The following is a 27,050-nucleotide window of genomic DNA, read 5'->3' as shown; positions in this document are numbered from 1 at the left end:
TACTCATTAGGGCACGGAGACTAAGGCGTTTATCAAACCTTTTGAGTTTAATAAAATGGCATATTTTGAAAAACCACACAAAACACGAATGAGACAAGGGCAGGTTTACCGACATAAAGGTTCTGCCCAAAGCACACAAACAAGCAAGAACCTAGGAACCAGTGTGTCACTTCTAACTCTAACCCTCTATTTTCTCTTAGCTACTCGCCCCATGCACCAAATAGGTACTGAGGATTTAGAAAGTGACCTTATAATGAAATGTTAGGTAAAATACCATTTTTATTATTATTACCAAATGAAAATTAATTTTCATAAAACACAGTGTACAATCTAAAAACATACAAAGTACATTGCATCCATGTAAGCAGTCATAAAACAGTACATATTATGTAAAAAACAAGACAAAACAGTGTAAGAATGATTTAGTTTTGATTAACCCATTCCACTGGACTATCGCCCACTGTGGGTAGATTCGCCCTAAAGTGCAAAGTGTATGTAAACAATGTAGTGCAAAATAAGCGTTGGAACTTGAAATCTAATGGACCTGCTTCAATATAAGGTAACCTTTAGTTCTCTTATTAGAGCACAGTAAATTACTCCTTCCTGCACAAAAGGAACAAACACATTAATGACAACAAATCCATAACACTGATATCTTATCACAGTGTTCAAAACCCAACATGTTTCGTTCTTCAAGGGCTAATTTGCTCAAAGTCCGAGAACTTCTTCAGGGAGCCAACGTATTCTCACCACATCACAAGACAAGAACGTGACTCTTTAGCATTTATTTGGGATCATTTGACCCAAGTAGGACTCCTTGAATCTAGAGGGGAAGAGAGAAAAACAAGTGGAGAAAAGAAGAGGGCAGCAATTATCTATCTGAACTCTGTTTCAGGCTGCTAAAGCTTCAAAGGCACTTCAATCTGCCTACTACGAGCTTACAAAGCACAAATTGGCATATTGTCCTGGGCACTGGTCTGTTTGGGCGTCCTTCGGCTGGACTCTTCCCAGGGAAAACGCAGAAAAAACATGGTAAGACCATGAGCGGTGGTTCTACTATTGAACCAATAAAACTGGCTGTGGGTCTCGCAGCCTCTTGTTGTGTTATGACTCCATTCCTTAGCAATCTGAACCAGCAGAAAAAAACACCTAGTACCTTTAAGATGTGGTATGCTTTGCGCTCTGTGATTTATTCAAAATCCACACATATGTGACTATCGGTCTGGCTGTTGCTTGCCCTAATCCACACTCAACAATTATCGTGGGCTAGCATCGTAGTAATCAATACTGACAAACGCAACATGTTTTAGGCTAAACCAAGTGAAATGAATCAATTCCGCTCTGCGGCATAGAAAAATAGCATACGGTTATCCACATATGTGCCCATCGAAAAAGTGAATCGTTTGTTTTTGTGGGACCTGCATTTTAGAGTCTCCTCAAAAAATAGAATCTAAATATAACAATGTCTGTGGGATTACCTCATTTATGGAGAGTATTTCAGAAATGCTCCATTGTTTGTATAATGTTCTGCTCGACCAGTGAGGCCAACTGAAAAGCTTCTCTTTTCCTCCGTCTTATTGTCAGCTTCTGGCGCCTGAACGTGGGCTCGTAAAGTGACTACAAAAGAAGAACAGAAGTTTGTTGGTTTGAAGCTCTCTAAAGCAGAAACCTTCCTAATGAGGGTTTTGTTTCACTATCCTGCCACTCGAACAGAGCCTGTTAAAGCGCTCGAATTGCTAAGCTTACCGTCTAATGACCTCCTGAGTTCTTGCTTCTATTCGATTTCTGCAGTGTGTGCGGTCATGTTGTCAATACTGTACGAGTCCATTCTTATTAGTCTCCTGTGGACGTCGTCCGCGGATCACGTGATGGTATGTTGGAAAAAAGGTCAGCAAGGTGCTCTACGTCACCGGCAGTACTGGCGATCAACGCGTTCATAATCGGACCACAAAATTATGTTATACCGCACCACTTGTACGCTCCCTGTGTGGGGAGGCCAGACTATGCCACTCTTACTGCAGTCACCATGTCTTTTTTTTAATCGATCCGTGTTACAAGTATGTATGATGAATATTTACTTATCTCTCACTAGCTGGTATTGTCCGTATACTCCTTAACATCCGAACTTTCCTTACTGTCAGCAGGTTTGTTCATTTATGCCTTGTCATCCCTAGGTTTCAGATGAGGGGAACTCATAGTTTGAGAAGTTTATGCATTAATTCAAGTAGTTCACCACTAGGATCCCTGATGGTGATACCATGATAAGAAGTGTACATGTATAATTGCATCTGCCTATTTATGGAACGTGGTGTGTGGAAAACCTTACACGAACGGAAAAACTGCCTAATTATAGTCGTTCAGACAGTAGGTTGGTACCTATAGTAGCATTCAGAGAGCATTGTACGGTCTGAGATATAAGAAGGGGTAGTGCACAAAATTGTAACTTACTCAAGAATTCAACCACTCCATCTGTCTATGTAGGCCTGTCTTTGATGAATTTGTTAGAAAAATTAGCCACTGTTTGCTGTTAAATAGCCTTTTGTTGGCACTTGAATCCGAGGGGACATTATTCACCTGTAGTAGTACTGTCCATCTGAGTGTATCACTACCATGTTCCATTATAAGGAAGTGGCGTACTAATGGTGCTGTCAACACTTTATTTTTAATATTACTCCGATGTTCACTGATCCTTAACTTCACCCTGCGTTCTCTCATGTCTATGTACATTTTTGAGCAGGGGCACCATATTGCGTAGACCACATTCGATGAATTGCAATTAGTGAGTTGCCCTTGTGACCAGGGTTTTGTCAGGCCTAGGTCTACTTCCGTAGATCTTGAAGTGCATTTTGAAAAACCTTCACAAAGTTGTCTGCCTCACATTTCTGACCCCTCACAGCATGCATTATATGTGATTCTAATTGTTCGATTTCTTTTTCTTTGGTTCTTCAATATACAATTTTCTTACAATTTTGATACATTCCTGTTCAAATTGGGTACACTCCTTAGTGTACAATTGGGTACACTCCTTAAGATGTACGCTAACCTATATTTTTGATGTGTTCATTTTATGATTTTGTGACAGATGAACTAACATGGATGCCGATCATTAGACTAACTGTTACTGCCTACTTGTTAAATATTAGTTTTTAAGAGCCCTACAGAAGAGCTGTGCTCGAAACACGTATAGGTTAAAGTGTTAAGAATCTTTGTATTGCAAGACATATGTCGGGTTTCAACAAATAAATGCTCAATTTATATTTTCTAAAGAGTAAATGCTGATTTGTTTAAAATATGGCACCAACTAATTAAATCAAATTTGGGAGGTGGAATTAGAAATCAAGAAATTGCTGTACTTGCAGCCACTGAAAGCTGTTTTAGCAGCACAGGCTCCACAGATCCAGACTCGGACCCACAAATCCCAAGTGTTAGCCAGATGAAAAATGTGCAGTCCTGCATTAGCACATACCATTCTTGAATTTAGATTTGTGTTGGATCAGCAGTCCATCTGCCACTCCAATAGATATGATTTTGTTGAAGATAAAGAGAAAGAAACATTTGGCTCATGTAAACAATTGTCTCTATCACCACCACTGACAATAAAAGTACTTAATTATGTATTTAAAAAACATTAGTGTTTTTTTTATATTGGTTCATTGAAAATCATGTACTCAAAATGCACTGCACCTTCACACATTTTCAGTTGTAAAGAAGTATGTTTAAAAAAATGTAGTGTACTAAAAATAATGAAAACACATTTGTGCACATGAATAAGAAATTATTTTTCAGGTATTAGAGTCATGTAAAGAAATCTATCCATTTTAAGGCACCACCATATTTATCCTCCTCGATCCAACTCTGCGACACTTCTTGTAATCTATGTGCTTCCTCTTCGACTACCCTTACTTAATTATGTATTTAAAAAACATTAGTTTTTTTTTATATTGGTTCATTGAAAATCATGTACTCAAAATGCACTGCACCTTCACACATTTTCAGTTGTAAAGAAATTATTTTTCAGGTATTAGAGTCATGTAAAGAAATCTATCCATTTTAAGGCACCACCATATTTATCCTCCTCGATCCAACTCTGCGACACTTCTTGTAATCTATGTGCTTCCTCTATGTGCTTCCTCTTCGACTACCCTTATGGTACATTGCCGTCCCTGTGCTTCCGCTCTCTCTCTTCTTGCTCCACTTGCATGGAATTCTCTTCCCCTGGACATCCAAGAAACAGTCCACACTGATGTGTTCAAAACCAAACTGAAAGCCTTGCTCCCGAGTTACCCTCTTAACCTACCTCTGCTCTGCCTTCAAATTAAACATTTTCCCTCACTGCTAAACTGCCTATGTCCCTCACTTTCTCTGCCTCCACTCCAGCACTTCATCCATCTTGGTGGCATCCATAACACAGCTGGCGGTACCAGCCTACCTATACTTAAAAAAGTATATGTTGATTGTATTTCTGTGTATGTCCATCCCTGTATTGTCCCCAGTGATTGTTCCATTTTCATCCCTCCATAACCTGGTCAGAATGTCACTCAAACTCACCCGATCGTAAGAAGCTCACTGCTTCCCATCAAACATGATATCTTATCTATTGTACATTATTTTGTGATCAAAAGATCATTGTCCTTCCTTGTGTGAGTGTATATATATATAATGTGTGCTTGACTTGTGCCATATGTCCATCTAAATGCCTTTGAAGAAAGTCACAAGATACAATCCAAGCAGTGCACATGTTGCCCCTGTCATGAGGATGAGCTTGAAGCCCAAAGCCAAGTGGAACTCCTGGTACGACCCAGACCTCGTCACCCTTAAACGCAAGTGCAGGGTGGCTGAGGGGAAATGGCATGCTTCCGGTACATCCTCTGACAAACTGACCTGCCGCCTGCTCCAAAGGCAATACCGGCTTTCTGTGCGCACCAAGAAGAGAGCCCACATCCAAGTCTGTGTCTCTGCAGCATCTAACAACTCGGCCAAACTCTTTAAAATCTGCAAGGACCTGGCCAATCCTGCTGCAGTCTCTACCACTCACGTGCCATCCCAGGCCCTATGCAGCGCCCTGGCTTATCATTTCATCTCTAAAACTCAGGACATCCTGTCCTCTCTCTCCTCCTCTCCCCCCTCTACTCCCAGCTCTTCCTCTGGCCCTTCTTTGACCACCTTTCCTTACTCCTTCACTGCCTTTCCCCTGGCCTCCTCAGACGAGGTTTCTAGACAAGTCCGATCCATAAAAATCTCATCAAGACCGGTTCACCCCTGTTCCTCCAAACCATCAAGGACCACATTGACACCTTAGCCCCGGCAATGGCTGACATCTGCAACCACTCCTTGGCCACTCAAGTCTTCCCATCCCCCCTGAAGCACTCCCTTGTGCACCCTCTTAAGAAACCCTCTGCTGACCCACCCAGCTAACTATCGCCCAATCTCCATCACTTTCCAGGGCAAACTCCTGGAAAAGTTGTCAATCTCCCAGCTTAATCTTCACACTGAATCTGTTGGTTGTCTCCATGACCATCAGTCTGGCTTCAGAGCTGCCAGAAGCACGGAAACTGCTCTCATGAACATCCGTGAAGACCTGCTCTCCAACCTCGATTCCAACACCCCTTGTGTCCTCAGCTTACTTGATTGCTCTTCTATTTGACCCAGTCAACTATGCCATCCTGCTCAACTGTCTCCGTGATAACGTGGGTGTCACCGATCAGACCCTGGCTTGGCTGACCTCTTTCCTCTCTGATCAACCCTCCCAGGTCCAACTTGGGTCCTACCTCTTCTCTATCTCTATCTCTACCTGTGGTGATCCCCAGGGGTCTAACCTCTCTTCCTGGCTTTTCAACCAATACCTGGCACTTCTTGCCCACAGCATTGCCATTCTATGCCCCAACTTTCAGTGCTATTCGAATGACACTCAACTCATTTTCAGGCTCCCTTCCGCCACCTCTTCTCCTTCTCTCATCTCAGACTGTCTGCTATCCAGGAATGGTGTGCTGCCAATGATATCTGCCTTAATGACAGTTAGACTGAGATTCTCCTCATCGGCACACCTGCTCCTTACTTTCCTGTCACTCTCTGGCCGGCCTCTCTTGGCCCTCTTCCTGCTCCCACCTGTGAGGCTAAAAACCTTGGGGTCATCTTCGACTCCACACTCTCCTTCTCTCCTCGCATCTCTGACGTCTCTAAGAAGTCGCACTACCAGCTGCACCTCCTCAGAGGTATTCTTCCTTTTCTCTCCTTCTCCCAGAAGCTCACTGTCTCCAGAGCTCTGGTTCTCTCTAGGCTGGACTACTGCAACAGCCTCTTTCTAAATCTGCCTGCTTCTACTCTCTGCCCTCTGCAACTCATCCAGAACAGGACTGCGAGACTTGTCCTTGGCCTCAAGCCCAGGGATCGTATCTCTCCAGGACTGAAATCTCTGTACTGGCTCCCAGTGGCTGCGAGGATTAAGTTCAAAGCCCGCTGCATTGTCCACAAGGGCTCCTGGGGCCTATGTACCTTCAACTCTCTCTTCCTTAATGTCTTCCTTCTCGAGCTCATCCGCCTCCAACTCCCTCAGGGTCAGTCGCTTCTCCAAGCAACGAGTTGGTAGTAGATCTATATTCGGCTGGAGCCTCCTTCTGGAACAACCTCCCTGCCTCCCTGAAACTTAAGGAGAACCATCTCCGGTTCCGGAAGCACCTGAAAACCTTCCTCTTTGCTTCCGCTTTCTCTCCTCGTCTCCCCTGCTGAACTCCTGGCTGAAACTGCACTGGTCACCTGGCTACCCTCTGATCTCGGGCCCAGGTCTCCTCCCCCGCCAGTTGCACACCTGCACTGCCTCCCTGGCATCCCCCGCACTTTGTACTGTTTCTGTATCCGTACAACCCCCTTCCAGCACTTGACACCTGGTGTCTGCACTTAACCTTGCACTTACCACCAGCTGGCCACACTTTTACATATTTTATTTATTTTTACTGTCGATCCCTTGTACTGCACTGCCCCCTCCCCCTCCTCCTGCACTTTTCCCCTTACCCCTGCACCTGCACTTGTGCGATCTCAATGTCACCTGGCCTAGTAAGATTGTTGTCTGTCTTCCCTCTGTTCCCCCTCCCTTGCCTCGTTGCACCTTGAAACACTTGTGTATAGGCGCATTATAAATGCCATGTCATATTACATCAAGGACAGGGACACAGGCTCATTATAAGTTAGCTGGTATCCTGGCGGGAAAATCCGCCTGGATAAGGCAAACGGAAATACTGATTCCGGCACTCGGTCCGGCGGTATTACCGTCGGCTTATGAGTGCTGGTATCGGGTATAAATCCCGATTCCATGAAATCCCATTGGACTCTATGGGGGATTTTGCTGGTATTACTGGCACCTGTTATACCAGCGATTTGTGCCGGTGAGGTGCAGGAATTGCCGAGGTAATTCCTGCACTTCACTGGCAAACTTGTAGTTGGCCAGTGCAGAAACGTGCCAGTATATGTCAATACCGCCACATTAATTCTGCCCCGGCCAACTTGTAATGAAGAACACAGTCTAAACATGTCCTTAATGGGCAAAACTGATATGATAGCAACAGGGGTGGCAATAGAGCCTAACTGAGCAGTCAACAAGAACAGAGTCTCTGGTGACCAACAACAAATCCCCAGGTTGTGTGTAGTAACAAATGTAGACCCAAAAGAGGGAACAATTATTAAATGTTTCCCAATAAAAATAGTATCACATCCCCTTCCTCCCACATCCGTTCCCAATCTGCTAGCACCAGCTTCCTCAATCTCCAATCATTCAGATATGTTGTCAGTGCTGCCCTCGGACATGCTCCAGGCATAGACCAATAATGTCTCATTTTTGGCAAAGACCTCTAGCTGAAATTGAGGAATCATTTTAAAACTTGTGTAAGAAAAGATTGGGGCAGGCAGGATGTGAGCTCACTGTCGAACACTCCACAATGATTTATTTCACGAAGAACCACAATCGACGGAACTGTCCAAGAAGAAGGTGATTTATCTAATTTACAATGCTCACCACATACAATAATGTACCAAGGGTGTCCGGAGCAGAATGCAACTTCACTCTGTGCTTCTTGGAGACTCCACCTCACTACAAGCATTACACGTGACACACCAAACTGTTAGGAACTCATGGTGGCAACAAGTAACACAGACACAAGTGATCACAGATCAAGGGTGTTTATTGAACAATGAATGCTGAATGCATGTTGGAGAAATGCCTAATCTAAACCTAAATCTAAGATGGGAGCAAGCGTCAACCATCCATCAAAATGAAAATAAATCAGTCCTAGTGGCATTGTGTCACATAAAAAGGGCCTATACTAAGAAACCTACTGCCAAACCCTACAACTAGTACAAAAAGTGTGTGGGATGGTTTTCAAGAAAAGAAAGAAGTGTTCTCCAATAAGTTGGCAGGATTCAGTAGCCGGGGCCTCCCTTCTCCACGTTTTGGGCACAGAGTAAGATGGGAGTTTGGAGCACAATACAGTCTTGGGCTTCTCCAACACGAGACGATAGTTCCGATGGCAGCTCTGAGGACCGTTGGTGGCCAAGTCTTGTTTCCTTTGAAAGTCCCTTGCCTTCGAGGGCCTGACGTGTTCAAATAACAAAAAAACTAAAGTTCTTTTAACCAAATAAAAGTTCTTTAGGGTGATAATTATTCACCCCTGGTACCCCCTCTTCTGGGCGCTGACCCGTATTCCTTAATTTATATATTAGTTTCTCAATGAAATTTGCATGATAACTTCACCCTTGGATCTCCCTCGGTCGGGCTCTCACCCCTCCTGACTGTCAGTACTTGGGTGATAGCTTCACCCGTGGATCTCCCTCAGTCATACTCAGACCCTTCTCACATGTCAACCTTCCTCCTTTGGGTTCACTATGTTTTTCTCTTCTCTTTAGCAGGCTTTCACTCCCCTTAGTTTCTCAATGTTTTTTTTCAAACAGTTCATAGTGGACATCCCTCAGTCGGGCTCACGTCTGAACACACTCCTTCTCAAGACTTTCGACTTTGCCCCTCGGTCGGGTTCATTCTTGCTAGCTTCACATTCACAATACTAGCTGGATTCTCTTCCCTTTCTTTCACACAGTTTGTAGATCAAAGTCTTTCGATTGTACAGAGATTTTGCTTGACCCTCAGTATGACCACTTTGACCTATTCTGCTGGCCCTCCTATGGCCTTATGATATCTGTAGTTTCTCTTAGATGGGGGTTGATCAGAAGTCTTTGGAGTTAGCACCCATGTGGTGCCGATTTCCCTCTGCAGCTGGTCTCCCCTTAAATCTCTTTACAGTTCTTTCACAATTGTTCATTCAACTTGGTTCAAACTTGCCACTTTGCAATTCTCACTCAACACTGCATGGTTCTTATCAGTTCTCCCCTTGACCCACCGGCTGTGATGAACCGCTTGGCTTTCCTCTTCATTGGAGTCAAGGCCGATACCATGGGCGCGGGAGCTTCCCTCGCTCCTGTTTATTGTCGTAGGCTTGCCCTGTGTACCGTTGACATCTGCTGCAAGACGCTTGTGCTATTGTTCAGGGTCTTAGGCTCTCTTCCACGAAGGCTCCGTGGGTCTGGGATGAAAAGGGAAAGGTCACGTCTCTCCTCGCCTCCCTCTCGATTATTGCTGCCTTTCTCCTTCTCTTGAACTGCCGTGCCCGATTTAGCCATCTCGTCATGCTGTCTGGCATACTCGCCTTCCTCATACTGCTCTCTCTTGCCCCACCTTTTATCCCTGTGGGGATGGAAGGGGGCTGTTGGGTGTTTGTGTGATTCTGATCAATTGCCTGACTTTGTCTGACCCTTGTATTGGGACATGTCAGGTAAACGGCTCTGGTGTTAGTCCGTTGTCCTTTGTGTTGTCCGAAAGTGTTCCATGTCAGAAAGGGAGGGTGGGGGGGGGGGCAGTGGTTTTGCATGTCCTAAGTGAGAGGATGGGTAAAAGGTGCAAAGGAAGGGGGATACTGCGTCTCACCCGTTGCTGTCCCACTCCCCCAGAACCCCCCCATCCAGTTGATCCTCCCCCACTGGTCCACCCCCAGGAACTGGATCCAATAGCGATGGCCGTGTCGTGGCCACCTGGATGACAGATCCCCGGGGACTAGCTAGAGAGACACCTTCAGGTCTCTCACATACCCTTCCCCTGTGCGAGGTGGATATGCCTGTTCTTTGGTCAGGTCTTCTAGGGTTAAGACCGGGCAGAGAACAGGGATGAGAGATGTCCATGAACTCTCACATGTTCCACTGATTGGGTTTTGTAGTTGGAGGTAGAGTGGTTTTTCGCTCTCTCTGCAATAACCTATGAACTGGGTGTCAGGAGTTGCTTTGAATTTTGTAGGTTATAGACTTTCCCAGTTCCATACAGGCATGTTTGGGGAGTCATAGGTTTCTTTCCAAGATCTCTGAGGTAGAAAATCTCTGAAGGGAGGTGGAGACTCTTGCAAGAGAGTAGAGAAGATGGGAAAATCTCGTCCCAGGATAACTTCCTCAGGGAGCCCTGGAATGATGGCTGATGGTATTTCACAGGATTCACCCCGGATTTCAATACTCACTGGAATCTTTTGGTATACCTCGTTGTCTCCATGAACACAAGTTACTTGGACCAGGGCTGCGTGATCTAGGTCTTTTATGGTAACTAAATCGGCCCGTATAGCGGTCTGTTTATTACCTGAGTCGATTAGTTCCCGTACCTCTTTTCCATTTACCCAAGCCTTTTCATATATGAACTCGGCAGGGGTTTGACATAAACAAATACTAAATGTTTCTAACTCTTCCTCGGCTTCCTCCCATTCTTCCCCCTTCAAACAACCTATCTCCATAGGCTCATCCTTTATGTTCTTGGCACAGTGTCTGGCTAGATGCCCTATTTTTCTACAGGAAAACAGACCAGAGGGGGTCATTTGCTTCCTTTCACTTCCTCTCTTCCAGTTCCCTCTATCGACTTTGGGTCAGTTTTCCTGATTTCTATTCTCTCTCTCGGTATCCCTTTCTTGCACTTTTATGATCCCCTTTGTATGATCCGTCTAGTACACTAAAGCTGTGCACTTATATATGATATATATTTCTGAGGCTTGTGGAATCTGCTTGGATCACATGCTGTGCATAGGCCGACATCTAGTGGAAGCTGCGTAGTATTACAGTTGTTGTTTTTTCAAAATTCGAAAAGGGACGTCAACAGGGCGTGCCAGTAATACTATCCCTAGTGTGACGTCCCCTGTACCCGTGGTCCTTCACGCGTCAATGTCCCTCAGATTGTTTTTTTCCCGCCATCATAGACGGACGCTATATCGCCGAGTTCTGATTTCGGCCATTGATTTATCAAATTAGAGTTAGTTACTCTTCCTATCCTTTGTATCTTTCTTTCATTGATTATCGATAACCTCTCCTACAGCGGTGAAGAAAACGCCTGTCGAAGACTCCCATCGATGGATCCTTCCGGCCTTGGAGGGCTGCTTCAGGCTTCGGCCCACACAGTCGGGAGAGGGGGGGGGGACATTTGAGAATGTATTTACCCCTTTTCATACATTATCTTTGCCTAGCTTTATTATGGATGGAACTTTTTCCAAGTTCTGCCTAAAGTGCAACAAAAAATTTCCCTGGGTCGACAAGCACCTTGTGTGCAACCTTTGTCTCCCTCGGGATCACGTCGAAGGGAACTGTCAAGCCTGTAAGCTCTTTAAACCTAAGACATTAAAGGACCGTTTAACTAAGCGCTGGGCCCACTATGCCATTCAGGCCGAGGCCACCATGGACGTGGAGGGGATCTACAGTGACGACAGCAACACCACGTTTTCAGACGGTGAAGGGGATACTTCAGTTTCCCAAGCGCAAGCCCTTGACCCCAGCAGACAGGCCGGCGGCCCTATTATGGGGATGACCCCAGGCGGCATCAGCGCTCACACAACCCAGTCCACTAAGCACACAGCCAAGGGCCGTGACTCGACGTGTTCGACTAAGGGCCCACACACGACGTCTAGGGAGAGGTCCGTAGAATCCCTGTCCTCTAAGGGACTCGAGGTCCCAATTGCTGCATGACAGGCCCAGACTGTCGAAAGACAGCACAGACGTTGTGTCTAAATCCATTACTGTCCGTTGCACATCGGCAGACGAGTTGCCGGGTCACCCCACAGCTGAAGTTTGATATGCCTCGTCGAAAACGGCTAAAGACTCCATACAGTCGGGATTAGCCCAGCTGTTAAAGAAACAAGTCCCGAAGAGTCTACTGAAGGGTAAGGAGTCCAAGAAGCACTCTTCTAAGACCCCTCACAAAGAAAAGTCCCATTCTACACCCAGGGAGAGGGATTCACAAAGAAAAGCATTCACTTCCTCAGGAAGAGGAATCCTTGTCAGCGCCCCAAAAGAATAAGGGTCAGCCCTCACCTCTGGCCCAGTCACACCTCAGGCTTTTCCACTAGGCCCGATGTCCATTCCAAGCACGGCCCAATGGACATGTGAGGACATCAATAGTCATGAGAAGGATGACCTTTATGGTGAATTATATTTGGAAAAAAAACAGATTCTTTCCAAAACTTCCAAATCACACCTCCCACTACAGCTGCCTCTGGTTCTCAGGCCACTGCAGATGCCCCTACTCCTCGGCCCCCTCCTAAAGGGCCTTGTCCTGATACCCTGGCTATCCCATCCCAGGTGGACCGTCCCTTCATTGATCTATATGACCCAGACTCTGACACTGAAGATACCTATACAGCTCAGGAGGGCAGAGAACAGGACTATGGCGATGAAGAGGAAGATATGTATAACATAGCCTCTCCCGCCACTCTAGACCCCCCAGTAGCAGATTCGCCTATAGACAACCAGCCACTACAAAATGACCTGCTCATCAATGCAGTTGAGCATGTTCAGATAAAAACTCAGGAGACTCAACAAGACATTGGGCCTCATTACAACTTTTCAGGTCCGGACCGCGGTAATTCCGCGGCAGCGGTAACAAAGTTTCCGCATCCGCACGGTTGCGGAAAGACCATCCAATTACGTGCTGTCGGTCACGCGTACCACACGGACGCGGAAACGTTGTAACCGCCATCACGGAAACACCCACGGAATTGGACATAGCGGCGCCACAAGTTGCGCAAAACCCGTGTCCACCACCGTCGCCACGGACACGTAACCGGAATTACCATGATCGCTGAAACCGGAAACAGAGAGGCAGCCATCATATAAAGCACAATCAATTGCCATCCAGAATCAGCACAAGCAGAATCCACACTGTGAGAAGCCAAAAGGGACCACCAGCATGTCTGCCAGGATTCCAGCCCAGAGGCAGCGCAAACCGCGCTTTAGTGAGGCGAAGCTAACTGTTCTGGTCGAGCATATAGTGGAGCATGCTGAGATGCTGTTCAGTGCCGATCAACGGCGTGCCACACATCAGCGGAGGAAGGAAGTGTGGGCGGAAGGAGCACGCAAGTGCACCGCTGTGGGCGTGACTGTGAGGAGTGTTAAGGACTGCCACAAGCGGTGGGACGACCTCAGGCTGAGGGTGCGGAACCTGATCTCCACACACCGCCAACGCAGCAGTGGGACAGGTGGAGGACCCCCTTCCGCACTGAGGCTGCAAGCATGGGAGGAGCGTTGCAGCAGTGTCCTCCACCTTGAGGGCATCCATGGGATCGGGGAGGCTGAGGCAGGAGTGAGCCCACCTGCAGATGCTGGTAAGTGTGCAAACATGAATGCCATATGAGTATATGTTGAGGGCATGACTGGGCCAAAGGACCCATTAACAACCCCCCCCCCAGGCAGTGCATGACTGGGCCGAAGGACCCATTAACAACCCCCCCTCAGGCAGTGCATGACTGGGCCAAAGGACCCATTAACCCCCCCCCCCCCCAGGCAGTGCAAGACTGGGCCAAAGGACCCATTAACAACCCCCCCCAGCCCCTCACAGGCAGTGCATGACTGGGACAAAGGACCCATCATGAGCCATATGGTGACCAATATCACTACAATGCATTTCCGCCAACAAGCAGATGCATGTAAATGCCACTATTAAATGATCAACCTGTATGATGCATGTGATGCACCCATCGGGCACCACCACATAACTAATTGCATGCCCTCTGTGTCCCCTCAGCCGTATCAAGTGACAGTGATACTGCACAATAGCCCAGACAACCCGCTCCGGCATGGGTCCAAGCCAGCGCCCCTGCACAGGAAGATGCTGCCAGCAGTTCGGCATCTCTGCCCCCAGTAGCAACTGCAACACATGTGCCGGCCACCATCACCAACATCCCCACCGTCTCCACGCTGCCTGTTGCAACACAGGTGCCATGGGCACCCATCATGCCCACCCAACCCACCACAGAAAGCAGCTGCACTGCAGAGGAGGCAGCACGTAGTGACAACAGTGCCCCGGCAGTGCAGTCTGATACAGGGCCACAGGGGGAGATGCCCACATTGGATGACTTGGAATCCTTTCATCAGCTGGAGTTCAGCCCCACATCACTCCGAAGTCCCATGAGGTCACCTACCCCCTCAATGGCATAGCTAAATTCCTGCATGCAGCGGGTGGAGGAGCAGTAGGCTACCCTCACCCAGCTGGTGGAGAGGCAGCTCAAGGAATCTAGGCTGCAGAGGGAGTGCTACAGCACATCAGTACGTCGCCTCTCAAGGCCCATTGGTTGCTTTGCCAGCACTATAGTCACCCTGGCACGCCATGTGCGGGAGGGAAATGACAACACCTCCAGGCTCATTAAGTCCATGTTGATTGGCCAACAGGCAAATCTTACACATATGTCACCTATTCCTGATTCTGTGCCATCCAATACCACCACCCCATCCAGCTCCACCACTGCCAGTCCACGGAGACGCTCGAGTCGGCTAACGGGGCTCTTGGGCAAGGATGCACAAGCACAGAAGCGCACATGGAAGTGATGGCATGTGTATCGGGCACTGCAGAACACGTGGACCTGAAGGTTGTGAGGGATGGGTACGTTTGGGTGGTGGGGGAGATCAATTAGGGGGTTTGAATATTGGGGCCTGGTTGGGGGTGGGCACGGGTGTTAATTCATCAATATATCATCATTTAAAAAAAAACATACATGAGTGGACATCCATCATTTCATTTGCAGTACAACAATTCATTTATTGGCATCACCATATCCATGCAATGCTGTGAATGTGCTGTCTCTCAAAAGTAAATGCAAATCAGTTCATCCCGTGCTCGTTGTCCATCTAGTGGACCCCCAGGAGGAGGTTGTGCCATCCCCATCCCCATCTTCATCCCCATCTTCATCATCTGCGTCTGGGGGCATTGGAATGTTCCTGCGCAGGCACAGATTGTGCAGCATGGCACAAACGAGAGTGATTTTACCCGTCTTCACTGGGCTGTACAGCAGTGAACTGCCAGATCTGCTTAAACAGCGGAACCGGGCCTTCAGCAGTCCGAATGTCCTCTCAATCATGCCATGTGTGCGGACATGTGCCCTGTTGTACGCCTCTTCATGCCTGTTTCTTGGCCTCCGTACAGGCGTCATCATCCATGGCGTGAGTGCATATCCAGCATCACCTACATTGGGATGTAGATGGGGGGGGGACATGTCAGTGTTTGTGGTATCATGTCTTCATCAGATGCAGTGCAATCTTGTGTCATTGTTCATTCATGCATATGTGGCATGCAGTGGTTGGATCGGTGGGTGGTTATGTTCTTTAACCATCGTAGAGGACGTTGGCAACTGGACATTGACCAACGCATTGGTGTGCATGTGTACTCTGCCCTGCGGGTGACATTGGCTTGTGAGTATGGCATTGTGCAGTGATGTGCACACATGGCAGAGTAACTCCACCGTGATGAAGTAGTCGATGCAGGACATCTCATGTACAGGCATCATGTGCATTAGGAGGGCAGTGTTGCATATTGTGGGTGGGTGTTTGCAGTGGCTCCAGGTGTACGGGATAGTGATAGTATTGGCTGTGTGTGTCATGTGGCAGGGTGTGTACGGGTACACTGTGGTAACCTGTCATGTGTTGCTTTGTGATGTTTAGGTTCCGCTGTCCATTCAGTTGATGGCCGGGGGGGTGATGCATGTGCAGTCACAGCAGCACACTCACATTGCTCATTGCACTGGACACACACACACAACTTCCACAGGGTCGGTGCATTGGCAGCTGTACTCACCCAATAGGCATGTGCTTTGTCCGGCATAGCGTTCCATGTACCGTGGCAATGTGGAATTCAGCAGTACCATTGAGTCATGGGTTGAGCCTGGGAAACGTGCGCAGCAATGTGTTTATCAGTTGCGTGGCATCACATACCATCTTTACATTCAGTGAGTGGTACTGTTTCCTATTGCGGAACACCATCTCAATTGCACGTGGTACTGTCAGCTCAATGTGGGTGCAGTCGACTGCACCTATGCAATTTGGCATGCCTGCTATGGCATGGAAGGCCAACTTGGTGGCAATTACCTCGGGGAGGGTACGGGGTAGGGCTATGTGTTCTGACACATGGCGCAACAGGGCATCCAGTACCTGTACCAGGATTTTGGAGAAACAGGGTTGTGATAGGCCGTGCAGCTCACCAACTGTGTGTTGATAGGTGCCGGTGCCAAGGAAATGCAGTACAGACACAACCTTCAGGAGGGGGTGGTGGCGGTGGGGGTGTCTATGTGGCTGCTGATGTCGTCCTCTATCATGGCGGTGATGTACAGGATTGTTGCTCCAGCTGGTATAGTGTGTGTATCTGTCCTGGGGTAAGGTTCCAGGGTGAGGCCCTGATGCGTGGTATTGCAGGCTGCCTGCGGGGTGGTGCCGGCTGGACAATGCGGTTTGCCATAGGTACAGGGTTAGCTGGTTGCTGCCTACGCCTCCGCCTCCTCCTCTGCACCATTACTGCCATCATGTGCAATGCTGCCTGTTGGTTGAGTAGGCCCAGTCCCAATGCTACTAGAGCTGCTGCCTGCATGGTTCTGTTTTGTGTTGGGCTGGGTGTGGCCCTTTTGTAGGCTCCCAGTGGCCTGCTGGGTCCAGCTGGGCTGATTTGGTGCACCTGTGCCCTGATTCAGGTCAGCAGGCACTGTTTAACGTCATGTTGGCGGTGGCGGCAGTACCGCCACCGTGATCACGTTTTTAACGCCATTTTGCAGGCGGCGTTCCCATGTCCGTGCTAGTTGTGATGCTCGCTGTGTTAAGTATAGCCGGTAACGGAGGGGTTTCCGTGCAGGCGGAGTTTACGGGAGCCTAAACTCCACGGTGGCGGTTGGAGGTGGAGCTATTTCCGGGTCCGCAGGTCATGATTGGGCGGACGCGGAAACGGTGCCGGTATGGTTATACCAGCGGCGTTAAGTCCAGACCGATGTACTTGTAATGAGGCCCAATGACTTTGAGGACATTTTAGGAGATAAACTAGACGCGGGCAGTTAATCTGCGCATAGAGAAGATCTTAGAGAAGATCTTCCGACCTGCTCCCACAGATCCTTTCTATATACGGGGACAGCTCAAGCCAGACTCTCTTGTAGTTACAACAACAAGAAAGAGAGCAGGGACACCCTTATCCTCTTCGGAGGCGCCACCAGACAAGGCAAGTAAGAAGCTTTATACTATGGGGTGGAAAGTAGCCTCTTCGGCAGCCTTTCAGGCTAGAATTGCTAACAATACCACACTTCCGGCGAGTTATAACTGCCATAATTCATCTTCAGCTCATGAACCCCTTTAAAAGTCAATTGGCCTTGATAGCAGCAGAAGGCAGAGCAGTTTCTAGCTGCATTCTGAAGAGTAATCTAGACGCTGCTGACAATACAGGCAGAATTATTGCAGAGTCCTTGGGCCAGCTTACCAATAAACCCACAGGGTAAAGAGGTAACAATAGTAATTTCCGTCACTTTCGCAGACAAAATTCACAGAGGAATTCAGGCTACAATCATAATCAAGGATCGTCCTAGGGTAACAAATCAAGGCCAGGCCTCACAGGGTTACCAAAGGGGACAGCGCAGATCTTGCGGCTGGGAGAGGTCCTCCACTTCTAGAGGGAATCACCGCAGGCAAATGGATGCTATCCAGCGGGACGGGCGGTTATTGTGTGGAACTGATCCAGCTACGCCAGAACCATCCCCCGCGTCAAGCATCAGAAATACTGATTACGGTGAGTAATGTATCCCTTCTGAGGCTTGTGGAAACTGCTTCGATCACATGCTGTGCATAGATTAGTGAGCAGTGTTAGGAGAAGGTGGTGGGTTGTGAGAAGGTTCATGGGCAAACAGATGTTTTAGAACCGCTTTTCCCACCTGTGTATGTGTCTTGGAATGGGTGTCAATGCAGTAGTGCTGAGTGAAAGTGGGGACATTTGCAATAATGCCACTCCTTGCCACTGAGCATAAAATCATCCAACTCCTTCCAGTCATTCAGGAAACTGGTCATTGGGTGGCTTCTGACAAATAGCCAACTTTGAAGTCAGACCTAGCTATATAATGTATTGACTGTTTATTCCTCACTTATGTTACTATTGGGTGCTTTCACCCTCACTGCCTGTATATAACTGCTATTTAAATTGTTCTAGCTTCTCTGTTTATTACCTTGTACTGTGCCTTGTAACCTTGTACTAAGCGCCCCTATACTCCTGGGTCCGGAGCGCTATAGAAATAAACAAACAAACAAACAAACAAAAGGCTCACTCGAAGGAAGAACAACACATCCTCCTCGAGGAACTCCCAATGCTGCTCCAAAAGGACGCCATAGAAGTCGTCCCGGCGAACCAGGTAAACAAGGGTATTTATTCAACCTCCTTCCTTGTGCCAAAAAAAGATCTAACAATGGGCCCAATATTAGACAAGTAGTAATGCTAAAGCGGGGAGACTACATGGCAACATTGTATATGAAAGATGCCTATTTTCATATTTCAATGTTCCCGGTGCACAGAATATTCTTGCGGTTCAAGATAACAAACCAGCACTACCAATTCAAGGTGCTACCCTTCGGAATAGTATCCACACCAAGGGTATTCACAATGGTACTGCACAGGGAAGCAATCCCAGTTTACCCTTACCTGGACGTCTGGCTGATTACAGGGGAGACTCCCCAAATTTGCAGGCAAAACATTCAAGCAACTATCAACCTTCTCTTTCAATTGGGCTTCTCAATAAACGAGAAAAAATTGGTCCCATTGCCAAGCACAAGCAGTTCCTAGGAGCTGTAATAGACTCAAAAAAGGGGTTAGTCTTCCCGTCAGAGGAAAAAGTCCAAAATATGTTACTTCAAATACCTCATTATCAGGCCGGCTGCCAGATAAGCGTACGCAAAGCTATGCATTTGCTAGGCATGATGGCATCTTGCATTTATCTGGTACCACTCGCACGCCTGCGCATGCGGCCCATGCTGGAATGGTTGGTGAAAGAGTGGTCTCAGGCATGTGGTCAGTAGGACGGTCTAGTGGTCGTTTCGCCAACACTTGGACAAAGCCTTTGCTGGTAGACAAGAGAAAATCTGTTGAACGGGAAACCCTTCCACGATTCAGAAGTGCAGGCGATAGTTAAGACAGAAGTGTCTCGCGTTGGGCGGGGGCTCATCACCTTCATTATATCTGTGGACTCGTGCGAAGGCGCAGAGCCACAAGAATCTGCTGGAGCTACTGGCGGTGTTCAAGGCCATTCAGGCATTTGAGATACACCTAGCAAGTTCTCACCAACAGCACTACGGCAATGTTTTTCATCAACAAACGGGGGCACACGCTCTTCAAATCTGTCCAAACGAGCACAACAAATTTGGATATGGGCACTCAAACAGAAAATATTCCTATCCTCACAACACGTTCCAGGGGAACTGAACTCTGTAGCCCACTCAATGAGCAGAGATCCCCAATCGGAGGAATAGGAGTGGCAACTAGACACAAGGGTCGTAGACCACCTCTTCTCTCAATAGGGTTTCCCCATGCTAGACTTGTCCGCTACAAGCAAAAACAAACAATGCCCAGACTTCGCATCCAGGTTCCCCCAACCAGACTCCCCCCAACCAGGCTCCCAGGGGAACACCCTATGGATGAACTGGTCAGAGAGATTTGCTTACGCTTTTCCTCCCAACTACTCTCATGAACAAAGTGGTGAACAATATCCACACGAACAAGTGACACACATCCTAGTTGCTCCTATGTGGGCAAGACAGCCATGGTATCCACATCTGCGCAAACTGATGATATTTGATCCCTTCAAACCCCCGTGCCAAACCACCTTAATCCCCCATGCTGAGTGAGTAACAGTACACCCGCAGCCTCACTCAATGAACTTGACAGCATGGCTCCTGAAATTATAGAGTTCGGACATCTTAACCTACCACAGAGGTGTATGGATATCCTCAGGGAGGCACGAAAGCCAAACACTAGACACTGTTATTTCGACAAGTGGAGGAGATTTGTAATTTGGTGCCAGTCTAAACAAATAAACCCCATAGAATGTACCCCACCCCACATTCTAAACTATATGCTCCACTTGCTAGGCGCAGGGTTAGTATTCAACTCTCTGAAAATCCACCTGGCAGCCTTGTCGGCTTACACCACCTTCCACAATAAAGTATCATCAAAGCATTCATGGAGGGAGTAAAGAGATTCCACCCTCCGATTTCAAACCCACCGCTAGCATGGGATCTCAATGTAGTACTCGCTAAGCTCATGGGACCCCCTTTTGTGCCAATGCACAAGTCAAGTCTTAAACACCTGATCTACAAGACTACCGTCTTAGTGGCTATTACTTCCATAAGAAGAGTTAGTGAATTGCAAGCATTGTCAGTGCAGGATCCTTTCTTTGTCATACACAGGGACAAACTGGTTTTAAGTACTCATCCTAGGTTCTCTCCTAAGTTCATCTCAAAATTTCATGTGAACCAGTCCATTGAGCTTCTGGCTTTCTTCCAGAACCCACAAAGCTCCACTGAGGTAAAACTCCACACACTAGATGTAAGGAGGGCAGTCCTTTACTATGTAAACAAGACCAGACCACTAAAAAAAGACAGACCAACTGTTTGTCTCGGTAGCCCCAGGCAGAGAAGGAGACTGCATTTCCAAAAATGCCATCTCCATATGGATAGTCAGATGCATACAACTGTGCTATTCTCTGTCAGACAAGACACTGCCTTTCATGCCAAGAGCTCACTCCACAAGGAGCACAGGAGCTACTCTGGCATTTATTGTAAATGTCCCCACTTTCACTCAGCACTACTGCATTGACACCCTTTCCAAGACAGATACACAGGTGGGAAAAGCGGTTCTAAAACATCTGTTTGCCCATGAACCTTCTCACAACCCACCACCTTCTCCTAACACTGCTCACTAATCTATGCACAGCATGTGATCGAAGCAGTTTCCACAAGCCTCAGAAGGGATACATTACTCACCGTAATCAGTATTTCTGATGCTTAGATCTGCTTAGATTCACCTGCGCCCACCTTTCCTCCCTTGGAGAGAAGGTGCATGTATGATTATGAGCTTATCTGATACATATCTGCTTCGATACACCTGTAGTCACGCTACACTTCATGCTACCTCATGTCAGAAACAAAACAATCTGAGGGACCTCAACGTGTGAAGGACCATGGGTACAGTGGATGTCACACTAGGGATAGTATTACTGGCATGCTCTGTCGACGTCCCTTTTCGAATTTCGAAAACAACAAATGTAATGCTCTGCACCTTCCACTAGATGCCGGCTTATGCACAGCATGTGAATCTAAGCAGATACAAGCATCACAATTAGGGTTACGGTGAGTAATGTATCCCATATCAGAGCAACAATTTTCCCAAGGCAGTCTAGATTATCCACTAAACGCACATATGAAAACACAAAAATGCCCAAGCACCCGACCCAGTGCTAAGTTTGTTTAGGTATCTTTATTCATATAAACAAAGTATCACAACAATTCAGTAAGTGCAGTAGGTCATCAATCTGGGCAGACTAGATGGTATGCAAACTCACCTATCCGGGTGGAAAACGCCATGCGTTCCCCGCTCTTCACTCGAGCTTCGTCAGGTAGGGTAAAACTCCCATTTGTTTTTGCTTCCGGATGGGCGAGTTTGCATACCATCTGTTCTTCCCCGTCTTTTCTTCCGTTTGGGGGGAAGTTCAACCCTCTAACGTTTAACAAAATAAACTTCACATTTTGGTGCTGAGGGGACATGTCCTGGACCTCTGTATTTCCTGGAAGTAAGGCCTGGGTCAGGCGTGAGTCAGTCGCCATTTGGGGGCTTTGCTATCTTAGTATCATCGTGCATCTGGTGTTTTAATATAAGCCTCCAACGGGATGTCATAACTCCAAATTCGTGGGTAGAATGTCGGCGAATCCCATAGCCAACAGGGCTAAACTAATGTGTACTACAGGTTCGAGGGAAGCCGCTCTTCCTTCATCGGCGTGTCCCTTAGCCAACTGGGCTAAAACAATTTGTAGAATATTGGTCTGTATTTTACTCCAAGGGTATTCTGGTGTCATTCACCTTGGAGTTGCGAATGGGCCGTATGAAGCCTGCAGCTGGAAAATAGTAGCTCCATCTTTAGTCTCAATCCGAGTTCCGCTGTGTCCATTGTTGAAGATTCAGAATCTAGGCCAGAGAGGGCAGCAAGACAAGGGAGAACTTTGAACCCCAACCCACCAGATCCCAAGTATGAAGGTCATCTGTCGTTCTGGCCCATCTACCCCTTCGTCCAGGTCAAACGTTTTGGCTTCGGGAGGGACTTCTCCGTCTGTTGGGAGACCCGGTGGGGTGTCCTCCATCCCTCCAGGGGAGTCGGGGTGTGAGATCGATGCAGCATCTTCTAGATGACATATCTTATGGAGCACTCCTTTATAAGAGAATTGCATCGCTGTAGGGAACAGCCAGCAGTACCTAACGTGTTGGTCCCGGAGAAATAGCATTAGAGGTCTCGGGGACCTACGTTTTTGAATCATCACCACGGACAGGTCTTGATAGAGTTGAAGGGGGAGCCCTGTAATGTCAGCTCATCCTGAGATCTTCCTATAGTCATGATAGCCTCATTAGTAGTGTAAAAGTGCACCAGGGTTATAATATCTGGGGGGAGTCGGTTTCTACCCCCGGCGGGGCTGCAGTCTATGGGTGGGGTGTAGTAGGAGTTGTGACTTGTCTAGGTTTGGCAGCAAGGACTGAAACAGGTCGCCCATGTACTCTGCAACATTCTGATCCAGGAAGAAACACCCCGAATCCATAGGTTGCACCGACAGGGCCCTGTTCTCGAGATCCTCCTGTTTGAATTCTAGGATCTTGTTTTTATTGATAAGGGCCTGGATGGAGCGTTGTACCTCCAGAAGAGTTGCAGAGTGTTGCTGGGTCAGATCTTCCACTTCTCCCAGTCTCTGCTCCACCTCAGCGACCCTTTGCTCCCGTCTGTTCCAGTTTAGTTGTGAGCGCCGTCATGCAGGATCTGAACTCTGCTTTGATGTCCGACATGAAGGCTTGAATGTCCCCTTTCGTTGCCAGCTGTGTGTCACAAATATCAGATATATCCAAGTCGCTCCCTACTTCTGTCACCTCCCCCTCCTCCTCACCTGAGGAAATGTCTTTGGAGAGCTTCCTTCTTCTTTCACTGGCGGTGGATTTCTTTTTTTAGGAGATATGGTCTACCACGGAACGGCGCCACAATGGTTGCCGGAGTTTCCGGGAACCAGTGGCCCCGGATCCGTGATATCCGGAGGGGAAAAAGCTGGAAAGGCAAAAAACCCCTGGAGGATTCGCCAAGAGAAGATTCCAGCAGACTACGATGTCCGGTGAGTAATAAATCCCCGGAAGTTGGCGAGGGTATAAGATACGAGGGGCGAAGAGTACTGGCAGAAGACAACAGAGGAGCAGCAGGCAAAACGGGACGCCAAAGAAGTAACACTGCACTAAGGGAGAAACCACTGGGGAGAGGACAATCTCCTCTAGCAGGTAAGGAGAAGGCAGGGGAAACCAGACTGAGAGGAGGCGCCGAGGGGGATAGCCCAGCGGGCCGGGTAGGCGAAAAAAGAAAGAAACAAAGAGAGGAGGGCGAGGAGCCCTAAGGACAGGAGGGGGCTTAGCAGAGCCAAGAGGAGCACTGAGCGCAACAACCATAGGTAGCGAAGAGCAAAAGTTGCAACGCGGCGAGCCGGCAGCAACTGGACGCCAATATGCTGGAGGCGGCCATATTGGGAAAATCGGTGCCAATAACCGACAAAAAAGGGTCGAATGACAGTATGCCCCCCTCCAGAGCGGAAGAACCCTGGTTTACCGGGATGCATCCGATAGAACCTTCTCACCAGACGGGGGCACAAACATTGGAGCTGGGCTCCCAAGAGTCTTCGGATGATGGGAAACCTTTCCAGGAGAGCAAGAATTCCAATCTTCCCGATGATAGCGGGAATCCTTAATGTTCGCCACTTCGTACTCCCCTTCCTCTAGTCTCTGTTCATTAGCCAAGCGAACCAAGGGTGCAGCAGGAAGGTCGGCAGGGGCCGGCCGTAACTGGGATGCATGGAACACAGGATGGATCCTCTTCATGCAGCGAGGCAGCCGAAGGCGAAAAGCCACGGGATTGATCTTAGAAGTCACGGTATAAGGTCCTATAAACCTGGGTGATAGCTAAGACGGGTGAATCCACCTGGGAAGAAACCGGGTGGACGGCCAGACCCTTGAGCCTTCTTCTATGAGAGGAGTATTAACCCGTTTCCTATATGCCAAGCGCTTGTATTGCTCACAGGCTTGAGCCAGGGCAATCTTGGCGGCTCAGTGTGTCTCCACAATCTTATGTAGCCAGTCATCAACCGTGGGACATACTGAGGTGGTACCGGTTGTTGGCAAGATACCCCTCGGGTAACGAAAAAAGGGCTGAGACCCGTGGCAGAATGAGTACAATTATTATAGGCAAACTCAGCTGCGGAGTAACAGGTCATACCAGTTGTCTTGTGCATGGTTAGTATAACATCTAAGGTATTGCTCCAATGTCCCATTCACTTTTTCACTTTTCCTGGTGCCTGACCCCATGATGGCCTTTGCCCTCCCCATGCGGGGCGGCCATTTTGGAGTCAGGACCACGTGACCACTCGACCCGGAGCGCCATGTTAACAAAAACAGAGTGGTGGCGCGGGCTGCGGCGAAGAAACCTCTGACGCGCGGCTCGCAGGACCACCAGAGACGTTTGCTCAAGGTATGCGCCCAGAGCAGACGCGATCCGCGGTTAGTCACTCCCCCACAAGTGGGGTCGAGAGGCAGGCACGCGGACCCTCGAGTGAACGAAGGGATATTTTGTGTGTAGTGTACTTGCTGAAATTCAAGCTGCAATGCACTGAGCGTGCAGTTTTACAGTGTGATTTACTCAATTTGGTTTAAATGGATAGTATCGAAATAGTATCATTGTCGCTTTCCTGACCTGATGCACATGTGCATCAAACTTGACAGTAATGACTGTTATTTGGCCCCCAGGTCCCAGACCGTCTCACCCCCGTGGAGAGCATTCCTACCACACGGAGAGGGTAAGCCATTTCCCCCTCTGATGAATGCAATGCAGTGTTTTGTAATATACCTACAGTTGAGGTTAAAAAGTGGATATTTATCCCTGCTCCATCTCTCACTCCTCCCTCCTGTCATCCCTACAGGGAGAGGTACTGAAGTAATGCAGACAACGCTGTTTTATGTGAATAGCAGTGGGCACACACTATGATGCCCCTCGTCTAGCCCTGATGAATGTGGCTCACCCACCTTGTTCCACAGAAGCCGGTCGGCTGGAGAACGACCAGACCTAGTGCAAATCTCTATCCGCACAGGTCCATCTCGTTCCGAAAAAGGACCCCCACACCAAGCACCTAGGGGTCCACCTTTCAGGAGAAAAACCTCAAGAGAGGAACCTACCGAAGAATTTTTCTTCCTTGTTTTTAGAAAAACCTGCACCTGCCAACACAGAGAAAACCCATTAAAGTAAACAATACCTTTCATCTGTAAGGCAGCAGACGCATGCAAAGACCGAGGTGGTCTAGCATGTGTTTTTTTAGCACAACACAGTGCACCAGAGACGAATTGGAAAACCCAGGCAGAGAAACTGGCCCTTTGAAACCTATTCCCATTCGATAAAACTGTGTTTTTTCTGAAGGTGCGACACAGCTGGCAACAAAAGGGGACATTCAAGCCTTCATGTCGGACATCAAAGCAGAGTTCAGATCCTGCATGATGGAGCTCACAACTAAACTGGAACAGACGGGAGCAAAGGGTCGCTGAGGTGGAGCAGAGACTGGGAGAAGTGGAAGATCTGACCCAGCAACACTCGGCAACTCTTCTGGAGGTACAATGCTCCATCCAGGCCCTTATCAATAAAAACAAGATCCTAGAATTCAAACAGGAGGATCTCGAGAACAGGGCCCTGTCGGAACAACCTACAGATTCGGGGTGTTCCTTCCTGGATCAGAATGTTGCAGAGTACATGGGCGACCTGTTCCAGTCCTTGCTGCCAAACGTAGACAAGTCACAACTCCTACTAGACCGCACCCATAGACTGCAGCCCCGCCGGGGGTAGAAACCGACTCCCCCCAGATATTATAACCCGGGTGCACTTTTACACTACTAAGGAGGCTATCATGACTATAGGAAGATCTCAGGGTGAGCTGACATTACAGGGCTCCCCCTTCAACTCTATCAAGACCTGTCCGTGGTGATGATTCAAAAACGGAGGTCCCCGAGACCTCTAATGCTATTTCTCCGGGACCAACACGTTAGGTACCGCTGGCTGTTCACTACAGCGATGCAGTTCTCTTATAAAGGAGTGCTCCGTAAGATATGTCATCTAGAAGATGCTGCATCGATCTCACACCCCGACTACGATTTTGGGCAACACACAGTTGGAAATCCCACAAACAGTCCTTTTGTTTTGTTTAGCACATTCAGAAAACACATGAGGCAAGGCTTTTGGAGAATCCGCTTTTTCCCCTTGTCAGCCGCCAATAACATAGTGGTGATGTCGGTGCTTTTGGCAGATTTTAGGTGTTTAGCCATTTCTGCGGGGTCCTGGTGGGATGCACTACTAGGCCTCTGAGGGTTAGTAGCTCGGGGCTATTTGTGGCACTTTGCTCCCAGGTTAGGCGGGGAGGGGACAGTAGTCTTTCCAAATTTCTGT

This window comes from Ambystoma mexicanum, chromosome 3p, assembly GCF_040938575.1.
Source record: "Ambystoma mexicanum isolate Mex_15411 chromosome 3p, UKY_AmexF1_1, whole genome shotgun sequence".
Lineage (NCBI taxonomy): Eukaryota > Metazoa > Chordata > Amphibia > Caudata > Ambystomatidae > Ambystoma > Ambystoma mexicanum.
This window is presented reverse-complemented; position numbering follows the sequence as displayed.